This window comes from Xiphophorus maculatus, chromosome 2 (genome assembly GCF_002775205.1).
Source record: "Xiphophorus maculatus strain JP 163 A chromosome 2, X_maculatus-5.0-male, whole genome shotgun sequence".
NCBI lineage: Eukaryota > Metazoa > Chordata > Actinopteri > Cyprinodontiformes > Poeciliidae > Xiphophorus > Xiphophorus maculatus.
Window position 1 is genome coordinate 1,842,371 of NC_036444.1, and position 12,673 is coordinate 1,855,043.

The following is a 12,673-nucleotide window of genomic DNA, read 5'->3' on the forward strand; positions in this document are numbered from 1 at the left end:
GATTTAAAAAGCATACAGGTTTTAAATATTACAACCAGTAAAATAAAACATCAACCTTTTAAGAAATGACGAAAGTCAATATCAGAGCCATAAAAGCTTTCTATGCACATTTTAGTTATTTATTGACCAAAATATGATTTTACTCAGTTTTTAATAATTTACTGAGTTGTTTAATTGTGTTTTATTTTGAGTATTTAATTCCTTTATATTGTTGTGTGTTAAACTGTCTTCTTATTTTAGGTTTTCTTTCACTTATTTCTGATGTTCTGTATTTGTACAACCCTTCAACCCACAAGTCAAAACCACACACACTGATAAAGCAAATAAAAAATAAATAAATGAAAAAAACAAGACATTTATGATAGATCGAAAAAGTGTGTGAACGCAGAAACTTTTTATACCTGCAGTTTTTTTACATAATCGAAATCAAAACGCAGATTCGTCCCTGTATATTGTCCTAAAATCTACGTGGAACCTGAGTCTGCAGACAAACTCCTAAAATAAATAATCATAAACAAACCTTGTTGTGTTTTTTCACTAAATGATTTCCATACAGTTTTTTAAATCTAAATATATATGATGATGGAACTAAATATTTGTATCTCGCGTGTTTTAATCCGCAGCCTGTAGGATCCCGACTCGCCTGTAGGAGTCAGTAAGAGCCTCCTCTCGTTCCCCAAACTTCCTTTTTGTTCAACTAAAAACCTCTGAATAACGGACACGGTGAGCTGACAGGGGGACGGCCGGGAAGCAGGACGTCCCGGACACTTTGTTCAAGTAAAGAAGCAGGAAAGAAACTCTGAGCTTTCCTGACCGCTGAACAGTTCTGGGCTGAGCTGAAGTTCCCTGGAAGTGAGTTCATTTCCCCGCCTCTGCTGGCCGCCTGTCCCCCTGCCTGGACTGTTAGCGGCCCCCGCAGAACAAGAAGACGTGAACCAGGTAAGTTATTGATCTGAAAGCTGCTGAAATCCCGCCGAACCTTTTAGCGCTTCGTGTTGACAGGAAGGTTCTGCGTTTTTCCCAGTTTAAACTGTTCAGGGTTTGTTTGGCGAGTTTCAACACTTTCTATCAACATTTGTTAATGTCATAAAATGAGACAGCAATGTCTGGCATCTGTGTAATAACCGAAAACTGCAGTCAATTTTATGTGGAGTTTATGCGGAAATATACCGTTTTGTTGTAATAAGAGTTTTATGGTTTTGTCATAGCCAGTGGCGGTTCTTGCATGAATGGCGCCCAGGGCGAACCTCTCCCTCTGAAACCCCCTCACAATTAAACAGACACTCAAAGCTGTCTGATTATATAGTCAAATAGGGAAGCTAATTTTGAAAAATATGGAACATAATGGCCTGTTACTGGGGTGATTGGGCCAGAAATCCAGATTTAATTTGGTTATATGCTGATTTACTTGAGATTACAGCTAGATTTAGTTTAAAAACGTTCTATTTGACTCTGAGAAGATGTTTCTATGTGCCAAGATTCTGTACATTACATTTAGTTTCTGTGGCTCTAAAGTATGGTGTGGTATTAGAGCCACAATTAAGACTTTTGCACACCCAACATTGGCTACCTCCTTGTCTCAAGAGGCTGTATCCATTCTGAAGCTAGCTACTGATTTATATGATAAGATAAGTCAGCACCAGTAACTGAGCAGTTGGCCTTGAGAAATGAGAATGGGACTACTGCCTTGCATTAGCTTTGGAGAGGATAGTGACTAGCAGGCCTTGGTGGTTACTGACTGTGAACTGGAAGAATCCTTTGCTGGCCATTAGTCTGGATAGGCTAGCGTTAGCACTAGATATGTTGACGTCATCCTTGGTTGGGCTAGCAACTATTGCGTTCCTTGGCAGATCAGCCGCGATGTCCACTTTCTTCTTTAAATAAAACTTTATCAAAAAAAGTGGTTGGTGGTCATGCAGTGTATGTAAGCAACATACATTATCTGCGTGTTGTGCTCTTTTGACAGACTTTACTGTAATTCAACACGACACCAAGAACAAGCGCTGTACTTTATGGAGCTGAAGTTGGCTTCTGCCATTAAAACCATCTGACTGAGCAGATCAGCTGGAGCTGAAGTGACTTCTGTGCCTTGATTATTGGACCAAACCAACTTGGAGAACCCAACCTAACCCAGGAGGGTTATGCTAAAATCTAAATTTATTATTAATATTTAGTTTTTGTTGGGTAGTTCATAACAGAGCAGATTGTTATTGACTGGACATGCAAATAATCTGTAGAAAACTCTAGAAGTTGGGGATAACTGAAAGATAACTCATATTTGCCACTACTTGGCGCCTCTCCCAGCCTGCCGCCCTGGGCAGAAAGCCATAGAAATCTAAAACACAGCTGGTCAGAGCTACATTATTGTTTTGATGCTCTATTTTTGGTTGTGTCATGAGGCTGTCATGCTGGGGAGCATCGAGACCAAAATCTGGCCTTACAGTGTTCAGTGAAATACTTTGTTTACAGACGTTATGTGTTTCAACATGAGGAATAGTTTAATCCTGATTGGTGAAAGTTAAACACTTTTCTTCTAAAGTAAATTTTCAGAGGGTTTGACATGAAAGTTTTGATCACAGTGAAAGTTTACAGGAATGTGGAGAATGAAAAGCAAAGATTCTGAGTCAGTGCAGATGCAACAGCTGAGTAAGATGCTGCTCAGGAATGTCACTGCCTCATGCAACAGTCAGGCAACAGCCAGGCAACAATCATGCAACAGTCATGCAACAGCCAGGCAACAATCATGCAACAGTCATGCAACAGCCAGGCAACAATCATGCAACAGCCAGGCAACAATCATGCAACAGCCAGGCAACAATCATGCAACAGCCAGGCAACAATCATGCAACAGCCAGGCAACAATCATGCAACAGCCAGGCAACAATCATGCAACAGCCAGGCAGCATCTGCATCATAGCTGGAATTCTGCACTGATTTATCCTACGGCTGCTGATCAGACCAGTTTCCAGTTTTGTTTCAGGTCTGACCTGATTTGATCTTATTTTTAAAGAATACCATATTCAGATATAAAAAAAAAACTTAATAGGAAATTTTATTATTTATTTTTTACAGAATTTGAACCAGGTGAAACTAAAACTGTTTTGAACATACTGACAGACAAAAGTTTTCTTTATCTTAAATGCTAAATTGTATTTATTTTTCAGACAGTTTTGGCTTAAATACTGCTGAGCATGTTATTCTGTCAGCAAGTTATCTTTTTTTAAGTGGTTGTACTTCAGTCATTGATTTAATCAGTTTACTAAATTGTTTGATGATTATTTAAATAATCGATTTGTCACAATTAATTTGATTAATCAGTTCAGCCCTAAACTGATTGGTACATCATTAATTCATACTCCAACCAATCAGGACATTTCTCATTGCTGTCAGTAATCTGAATATTTAATTGACTGAAAAAGGCTGATATAAAGTAAGTAGCAGGATAAAAGTGAATTGTGTTTAATGCTGTTAAATGTTATAAAGAAAGCTCTACATACTGTTAGTGTCTATTATTCTGTTTAAGATCCTGTTGTAAATTTAGTACTTGCTTTAGACTTTTCAACAATTATCTTTAAGAAATCAACATCTGTTTAATTCAATATGTTTCATACTCATCCTATATCACTCACACACGTTGTTGAAACTGTAGACAAAAATACACAACGCATGTCCTGAAGTCAGGAGGTCGGATGAAAGCAGCGGCTTCGTTTCAGGCCGCACGCTCCAGCTGTGCTCTGCAGCGTGCATCAAGGCCAGCTGCTGCATGTCAAGGGTGAAAGGTCATTCTCATCTGACCCCACATTCATTCTCACACGGTGCAGCAGCATCAACCTCACGACCCAGCGATGAGACAAAATATCAACATGTCACTCAGTAAATGACACCAGTGCGTCATGGGATTCCACAAACAGCCAACTTTGTCTGTTTGCAGACCGCAGCCAGAACCTCTCAACGGTTTTCCTCCAGGACCTGCTGCCTGATTCTCTGCGGCCGTAAACAAAAGCAACAATGCAAACCCTCCAACTGTGTTGACTTCCTCAGCTTTCCTCGGCCCACACAGTCGCCACAGAGCTCTGCTCTCCGTTTTGTCCTTTCATGAAGGTTCCCATTCTGCTGGCCGGTGGGGGGGCGGTTCTGTCTGTGCTGGTTAGATCTCACTCTGCCGGGCCTCACAATGGATCATCTGTGTTGCTACATCAACATTTAGTTATCTCCCCCTTTTCTCTGCCACTTTAATCTCGTCCCTCCAGTGTGATCAGCAGCAGGACGGGCAGAGCTGAACAGCATGGCCGCTGACTCACTCTGACTGTGCATGTTGTCATTAAAGCTTCTGCCACAGCCCTTATTTCAGGCCTACACACAGTTTGCTTTGCATTCCTGTTTATCTTCCACTCAGCTGCATGCCCACTGCTAGCCGCACATGCTGTGCCTATATTTTCAGCTTGCCATGTGAATGGTTGGCGGTATCTTACAGTCGGGTCTATTTGTGAGTCGGGATGTGGTCTAATCAGGTTGAAGGCAGAATATTCCACACTAGCTGGTTGGTCTTTAGCTGTTAATTTCCTCCTGAGCTGATAGTTACAGCCTGAAGCAGGTTAAACATTTTCATATTACTGTGGAGGAGCTCCTATTTAAACACAAAGAGCTCCTGATTCAGCCTTACTAAAATGTGTCATTATGCACATTTAGCTTCTGTTCTTTTGTTCTTCTGTTTGTTTTCTTTGCTGTCAGTTGAGCTGCAGCTCAGCTCTGAACGAACAGCTTCATGGTGGGTCTGCCTTGTTGTTCCTGCTGAGCGCCTTCATCTGTGGTGATTGGTTGAACCAGAGCATTTCAAAAATATGTATTGTTGTTTCATTAAAGGCAATTGAATATTTCTACAACATCACGGTAGTATCAGGTATATATTAAAGTTATATTAAGCCTGAGCAGCGACAGCGCTGTGAAGGTTTCCTGTAATTGAAGAATTTCTTATTATTCTTCTTTTCCCCATGAAAATGCAAATTGGGGGTCAAAACTTATGTTTAATCTCACCAAACTTTGCACAAAATTGTCCCTGGTATTAAATCAAATGTTTTTAATTAAATCAAAAGTGGGCGTGGCCAACTGCTCTAAATAGAAATAGTCCAAATCATAGAGATCTGTAATCTGTTTATTTCACTTTAATTGGTTTTCACTAGTTTGCTTCCTATTTATTTTGCTAACATTCCTGCTGTGGATGTACAGAAGTAGGAAAACATAACACCACAATACCACTGGTAAATACTGATAAAGATGTTGATCATGATTAAACTTTGCTTGATTAAACGCTCTTCCATAAATGTTCAGATCTTTACTAATTGTGACATTAAAGACAGTGAAATTCAACCCAAGTGACAAAGTATTTTTAAAGACCCGATTATGTTGCATAATTGATTATAATCTTCCAAATTGTGGACTGAACTGCCTTTGAAAATGAGACTGGCATCTTCTCCAGCTGTTTGCTATGAGATGTTGGTGTTAACTCACTTTTGCATCAGTTGTTCTCAGTTTGTTTTAAAGTATTGTTTTAATATAGATCTACTTCTGGTATGCAGTGTGTTTGTGTTTTTATTTTATTGAATACTGTTGGATTTGTTTTATTTTGAACGTATTTTCACTATAAAACATTGTGATACTTCACTGGTTTTATTAAAGTGATTTGTAACTAAAGTTGGGTCACTAAATATTACAAATAAACTTGTGATATTACATTTATTGATACTTCAGTGAGGATTGTGATTCCATATTGAACATTTCCTCTGAGCGCCACTAAACTGTAAGAGCCGCCAGTGGAGCACAAACTGAGAGCAAATGATTTAAATAGGCCAGACTTAAAACCTGCGCAGAATGCAGATCTAATTAAAATCGGTTTGATTTATGAAAAGTAGTTTAATTGTGTTTTTCACCTAAGTAAGTAAATACATATTTCCATATTACATATTGCCTTTTGCCAAAGACAGTAATTGTCTGGGATTTGGGGATTTAATCTAACCAAATTTTCTCATTAAGAAGTAAAAATTATTTTCTTACTTGTCAAATATTTAAGACTCTGAAAGATTTGAACTGATGTTTTTTTTTTCCTTGGAGATTTGCAGAGAAAAAGCATCTTTACCCTGAAACGAGCTTTTCTTGGAGCAAGTCCACTTACTAAAGAAAACTTGTTGCTTCTGTAACAAGTGAGATGTTGCAGAAGCAAACTAGTAATTCCTCTGATTAAACCTACATGCACAGCTGCATGTGTGGGCTTGCTGTGCAGCAGCCGCCTTGTCTCCACATCTGGGAGAGGAGAGCTCCCAGAAAGAGCATGCAAGAGACGTTCTGCTCCCAGATCTGATCGATAATCAATGTTCATACAAACACATGGCCCAATGATTTCCATAGTGTGGAAAACATGGATGGAATCAAGCAGAATTAGAGTATTTAAGTGGAGTTCACATCAGAAAACAGGCTGTTAAAATCTCAGAACAATTATTGTCTTCAACTTTAAACAAACAGTTTTTCAGAAGAGGCCGAGCTTAAAAAATCCTGTGAGCAGAGGATTAAAACAAATTGGTGTAAAAGCTGATGAGTCGCTTTGGCAACTGAACAGATACATTTCTTTTGGGGCTTTTGAAGATAAATTCAAACCAACTTTGTTGTTTAATTGCAGAAATATTAAATTAGGATTTTTTTTAGCTGTTCTAGCAAACAGAATATGAAAACAAAGAGAGTGGAGGAGAAGCAAACAGATGGATAAAGCTGAGAGCCAAATACAACATGAAGACGGTTATTAGCTAAAGACAGTGTAGAAACATTTCAGTCCACATTTTTACTAAATTTAGTTTTAAAACTGATAACATGAACCAGTTCATTTTAAACCTCCTGAACTGTTGTGACATTACAGCACTGCTGACCTGAGCATTCCCAACTGAAGCCATATGTGCATTTTCATTGGATGTCCAGTATTAAAGCTTTAAAGCCAGTAGAAAATTGTTGTACTCATACTCATTTATTTTAGCAGTGATTTTGTGCTGCTGCAGACCAATTTCATAATTATATGTGAAAATGGCTCCAGTGCCTGGAAGCAGGACTTTGATCATGCAACTTGTTGAGTGTTTGTAACATCTCAGCTTTCAGGGTCTTTATCATGTAGGTGAACTGAAAAACTAAAAGATCTGACAGAAAGTTTAGCCAGAGCGTGTTAAAGACAGAGAGGGATCCCCGCCTTTAGATGTAGAAGAAACGAAACCAAATCACACTTTGTGCTTCTTTTAACAGAAAAAACATCAAATATGCTTTGAGTTTCATTTGCAGATTTGTTGCAAGCTTGCTGAAGCAAAAGCTTTAAATGCAGAAAGCCTTGAAGACTAAATTTAGAGGCTGATAAAAACTGAGGTGGCTCAAAAAAGAGCATCTTAAATTCCCTTCAGATGGCTGCAGCATCTCATTTACTTTCAGGCACCATGCAGGATTTAACTATTAGGATAGAACTATTTTATACGTCTGAAGATGGTTTTCAGTAAAGTTGTCCGTTTTCTTCTTTGCCTTTGTGGAGTGGAGTTAACTTTGTGGAGTGTTTGTGTGTAATTAAGTTTTGAATACCACAAACTGCTGAGTTAAATTGGAGGCTGCAGATGAAGCAGCCCCTCCTGCCCCACCGTCTCCCTGGTTACTCCTCAGGGTTTTAGACATACGTCCATCTCAGAGGACGAACTGAAACACAATGTTCAGTTTCCCAGAATGAGCAATATTTTTGTTCTGGTTAATGCTGAACTGTTTGTCCTGCTAGCACGCTAAAGGAGATGTTTGAGAGACATCCAGAAGGTTAACAACTGGAAAAATAAGTTTGGAAATGCTACTTATTTCCTTTAATGTAGGTTTTTTTCTTTTGATACTTTCCTACTGACTCTATTCAAATAAAACCTGTAAATATCATGCAGCCCTATAATGGAGGCTTCTAAACTGATTTTGCAAGGAAGTGTTGTTGGACTGGCTGATAGTTATTTTTATTGCTATTGGGTCTATCAACATGACAAAGCATTCTAGGTACTCTATTCTAGTACTTCCTATCTTTCAAAATAAGAGTTTCCAACATAGATCAAAGTGAAAGACCTGACTTGGATATGAAACATCGTGTTGTTTTTATATCGCTCTACATGCCTGTTTGTTATCAAAATGCAAAAGTTACAACTATATCTTGAATTTGTTTAAATCCAGTTGTTGCTACATTTATGTCCCAATGAGTCTCATTTGTCAGATTAAAAGAACCTTTTGAAAATAACCTTTAAGCAAGTGTTAAACATACTTTTCATTAAACCTACATTTTTGTTTTTAAAAATATATTTTTTATTGCTCTGATATAATATTCTAATTTTTAATGCAGTGTTTTCATTAAGCAGGAAATCATCATGATTAAGAGAAATGCAGGTGTTAAAGCATCAGATCTTTAATTAATTTATATAATGTGTTTCACTTGGTGATGGATTTACTGAAATAAATTAACGTTTTAATAATATTCTAATTTATTGAAAGGGTCTGTATACCAGTCTTCACTACACATTCTTTTTTTATTCTGATGTTTTTCCTCCTTTGAATTTAATATGTTGATCATCGTTTCAGACGAGTTAAAAATTCTTCCAAAAAAAAAAAAAAACAAGAAATTTGGAATTGAGAAACGAATCACATCTTTTCCACTTTTATTGGCTCAACTTTTCTCTCCTCAGATCTGAACCGTGTGTCTTTGGTAGTGAGGTGTTGGGTTGAATTAAAAAGGTCCTTAAGCTTTAATTTGGTGCGATCTTTGAAGTAGCCGCTGTGATTAGTTGTGCATCAAGGAGCCTCATTGGAAAAGACAGAGCCAGCTCTCATGGAAGGCCTCTAATCAAAAACAAGTCTGTGAGTCACTCGCTCCATAAATTGAGACCCCACCATGATAATTAAACTCTTTAAACCTGATCCACTCTAATTTAGAGGCCTGTTGGATGAGGCAGACTGTTTTTGGACCCTTCCTCTTCATTTTTATTGTTCTATAAATTGTACTTTCAGTTGGTTTCTGGCAAGATGGTTTCAGCTGATTCATGATTAGTTGCTCAGGTTTCCAAAACTTGTTACCGTTAGCCAGCTTGTGTTGCCACTGTTTTTACATCATGGGGGTAGATTAGCCTTTTTCAGTAACTATTCATCAATTTACTGTGCAGAGTTGACATAAAATAGATTCTAAAACCTTATGCTGTTTGTTTTTTACTTTAAATCAAAGCAGAAAGTCTGAAACAAGAACATCTAAAACAACTTAAAAAAAATATTCTTCATAGCCTTCAAGCTAAAGGAGGTTCTTAATGCATGTAAAGTAAATGTGTTTAACTGATTTTAGCCACTTTTCTTTACATAACATGTTTACTGGAGAAAAAAACTGAATACTTTAGCGGTGGTTCATGAAAAATTCAGTGAATAGGCAAATTTGCTAATATTGATTTGCTATTAGGCGGGAGTCGACTGTATGTGCAAGAGGTTGAAATGACATCTGACAGATTTGGACAGATGAATTATATTCTGCATCTTTTTGATGCACAAACATTGAATCTGTCTTTTTCGGTACCTGTCTCAAGTCCGATATCACCTGAAAAATTCAATTTGTTCCTTCTTTAAGTTGTTCAAATTAAAGACCATCTGCATCCCAGACATGTTGCTAAAGTGCAAAGTTCATTTTCGGTACCAGATGCAAAATCTGACGGCCACAAAAATAGAAAGGAAGGTGAATTCTGTGAATTTTTAAGCCAAAACTATGGAAATGATTTTCTGTGTGAGGCATCAGTGAGGAACATTCAGTGAACTGCACTTGTTGGTATGCTTATGTATTCAGCTACTTTAAAATGACTCCTCAGTTAACAATGAAGATGGCGACTCTCACTTTCTCTCTGTTGGACTTCATTCAAAAGCATCTTCTTAAGAGGAAAAGATGGTTTTTGATCAAGTGCGATGAACCACTGTGGTAGAGCTTTGTTGAAGAACCGGCATTTTTTGTTCACATTGTTGTTGCAAAATGAGATTCTTCAGTCAAGCATGTAGGAGCGGGTACACAAAGCCAGATATAGCACAACCAATCCCACTCTGAATGCCCAAGCCAGAAAAAAGCAATCAGCCTGCTGCACAGAGAGAATAAAAATGACTTTTGGGAAACTTGGAATTACAATCATGAGTTATCTGCTTGTTTTTGCCAAAGACATTTGGGATATTAAATACTATCCAAAAACTGAACTCAGGAAATGAAAAACACTTGAAAAATAAAACATTTTTCACGACACACTGATAAACTCACCATCATAACTTTTATGTTCTGTGTTCATTAACAAACACAGAAATACATTATATTCAGAGAAATAAATCCTCAGTTATTGGATGCAGTGTAGAAAAAGGCAGTAAAGCAGTAAACATGGGAACAGATGAACAAAATGATCTACATATTTAGATCATTGTTTATTTATTCTCATGTGAAGAACAAGAACAAGCACCAAAATCCTTCATTCTGCTATTTAGGTAACATTCTTTCTATGATGCGGTTCCTGCAGATAATTGAGTCGCCTCAACCCAGATCTAACGGTCAGAACCAGACGTTCTTCTGAATGTTTCGTTTGAGTTTCAGGAGGAACTGGTTGCAGCTCTAAAAATAGAAAATCTGCATCTGGAGGGCGTGGAGCTGAATGAAAGGCCTGCAGACGCAATTCTGACCTCAAACCCACTCAACAGCAGTCCGATCATTCTGGGCATGCTGACCCTCTTGATCTGATGACTAAGTTCAAGGCCCAGTTGTGTCCTACGGTGGCGTAAGGTGCAAACAGTGAAACACACAGCAAACACATGAAGACTACCCTCATTAACACAAAAACAAACACAACAAAAATTGCAGCAATCACAGGAAATAGAAGCAGAAGAGAAAAAGCCTCAAATAGAAGAAACAAGAAGTATGAAATGTTGAAGGTAGGTAATATAACTTACTCCAGACTCCCCCTACTGGCCTGGAGGACTTGTGTATTGTTGAGCGAGTTTGCTGTTTTATAATTGCTGCTGTTTCGCAATTTGCAGAGTTTTCCCATTTGCTTCCATTTCCTGTTGTTCCAGCATTTTTGTTTGCAGCATTTTTTGTTGCTTTAGTTTTTTGTGTGTTTTGAAGTTTGCATCATTCATGTGTTTCCAGCTTGGTTCACTTTTTGCTGCACGTTTGCACCTGTCAACCACCATAGTATCCGCCCCACCAGACCGTTATTATTAACGGTCCACCAGTGTACCACTTACACCATCGAGCTCCAAGATGGGTGTGTATAGGCTGTGGTTGTGGGAGAGTCAGATGCAACATAAAGTATTTGGCTGCCTCCGTTGCCAAGAGTTGACACACCAAATCACCCTGCTGTGCTCCCAAGTGACATTTATGGAGTCACTTTGCAGCACAAACAACAAACTGTACCTGTTTTTTTTTTTAGAAAAAAATCACTTGATTTGTTGCTAGATTTGTTGCTAGCTACCTGTTAGAGTGAAAAAAAGTTGCTAAACGGTCTGGAAAGTGGCTAAATATGACAACAAAGTGGTTGAGTTGGCAACAGAGCCCAGATTACCTCCCTCCACTCATCCTCACACTTCGCCACAGTCCTACATGTTCCTTGGCTCCACCAACTGTGGTTTAATTTTTCCTATTTCATCTGGGGGCTGGGTTCTGCACACCGAGGTTATTGAGCATTGTTTCAAAGTATGAGCATTGTTTTGTGAAACAAAACTGGTTCTTCTTTATATTGTGTGTGAAGTTTCAAGCAGATTTTCTGACTATGAATTAAAGTATTTTAGTCTTCATAAGTTTCACAGATCCAGAGCCATTTTATTGAGTCACAAGTTGGTCTGGTTTTGTTTCAACAGATCCTGTTTCTGTCGTAGTTCTGGACGAAGCTGCTCTGGTTATTCTCATAAAAGAGAAAATCCTTGAAAGAAATGTTGAATTCCACAGTGAGTGTTGGCAACAACTGAAGAAGTTTTTCCACAGAGATTCTTACAAGTTTTCATCCCATAATATCGGTTATACTGTAAGGCAGTGGTTCTCAAATGGGGGTACGCGTACCCCTGGGGGTACGTGGAGGTACTGCAGGGGGTACGTGAAGCTTTTCAAAATATCTTTAAAAAATCAGTAGGCTCCTCATAATAAGTCTTGGGAAAAATTATTTTGTAAAAAGTTCGATAAAATATAAATGTGTGTTCATGCACTGAATTTTATATTCAGTATTTAGTTTCAATATCCTTTAAAATAAAACGGTTTGACTGGTTTTGTACCTTCCTGGTGGTCACCGTCTTCTGTTTTTCTTTTTTGTTTAACCATGTAATGTTTGCAATATGGATGTATTTGTCAGGTTCACTGATATAAGTTATTTGGCTTTAATAAATCAGACAGTGATTTTACAGCACTGTACCTCTTTTTAATTCCAAAGATGTTTTGCCCGTGTCAGGGGGTACTTGACTAAAAATATGTTTTTAAGGGGATACATCACTGAAAAAAGTTTGAGAACCACTGCTGTAAGGCAAAGTTGTGTAATAATTTATCTTAACCTCCATCATAAATAAGTTTGTTGAACATCTGACCTCTAAGCAGAGTCATATTCCGGTTTCACACAGTAGTTCCTCTGTTAACCTCAGATCT

General features: G+C 38.0%; 1 protein-coding gene across 1 annotated transcript in view; it reads left to right on the top strand.

The window, feature by feature from the left end:
* The first annotated feature begins 703 nt into the window (after window positions 1–703).
* Window positions 704–12,673, top strand: part of LOC102227229 (tetraspanin-9) — a 205,852-nt gene continuing 193,882 nt past the window's right edge. The window contains exon 1 of the mRNA XM_023349338.1: window positions 704–939. The gene's annotated coding sequence lies outside the window, so the exon portion shown is untranslated. The remainder of the gene's footprint in view (window positions 940–12,673) is intronic.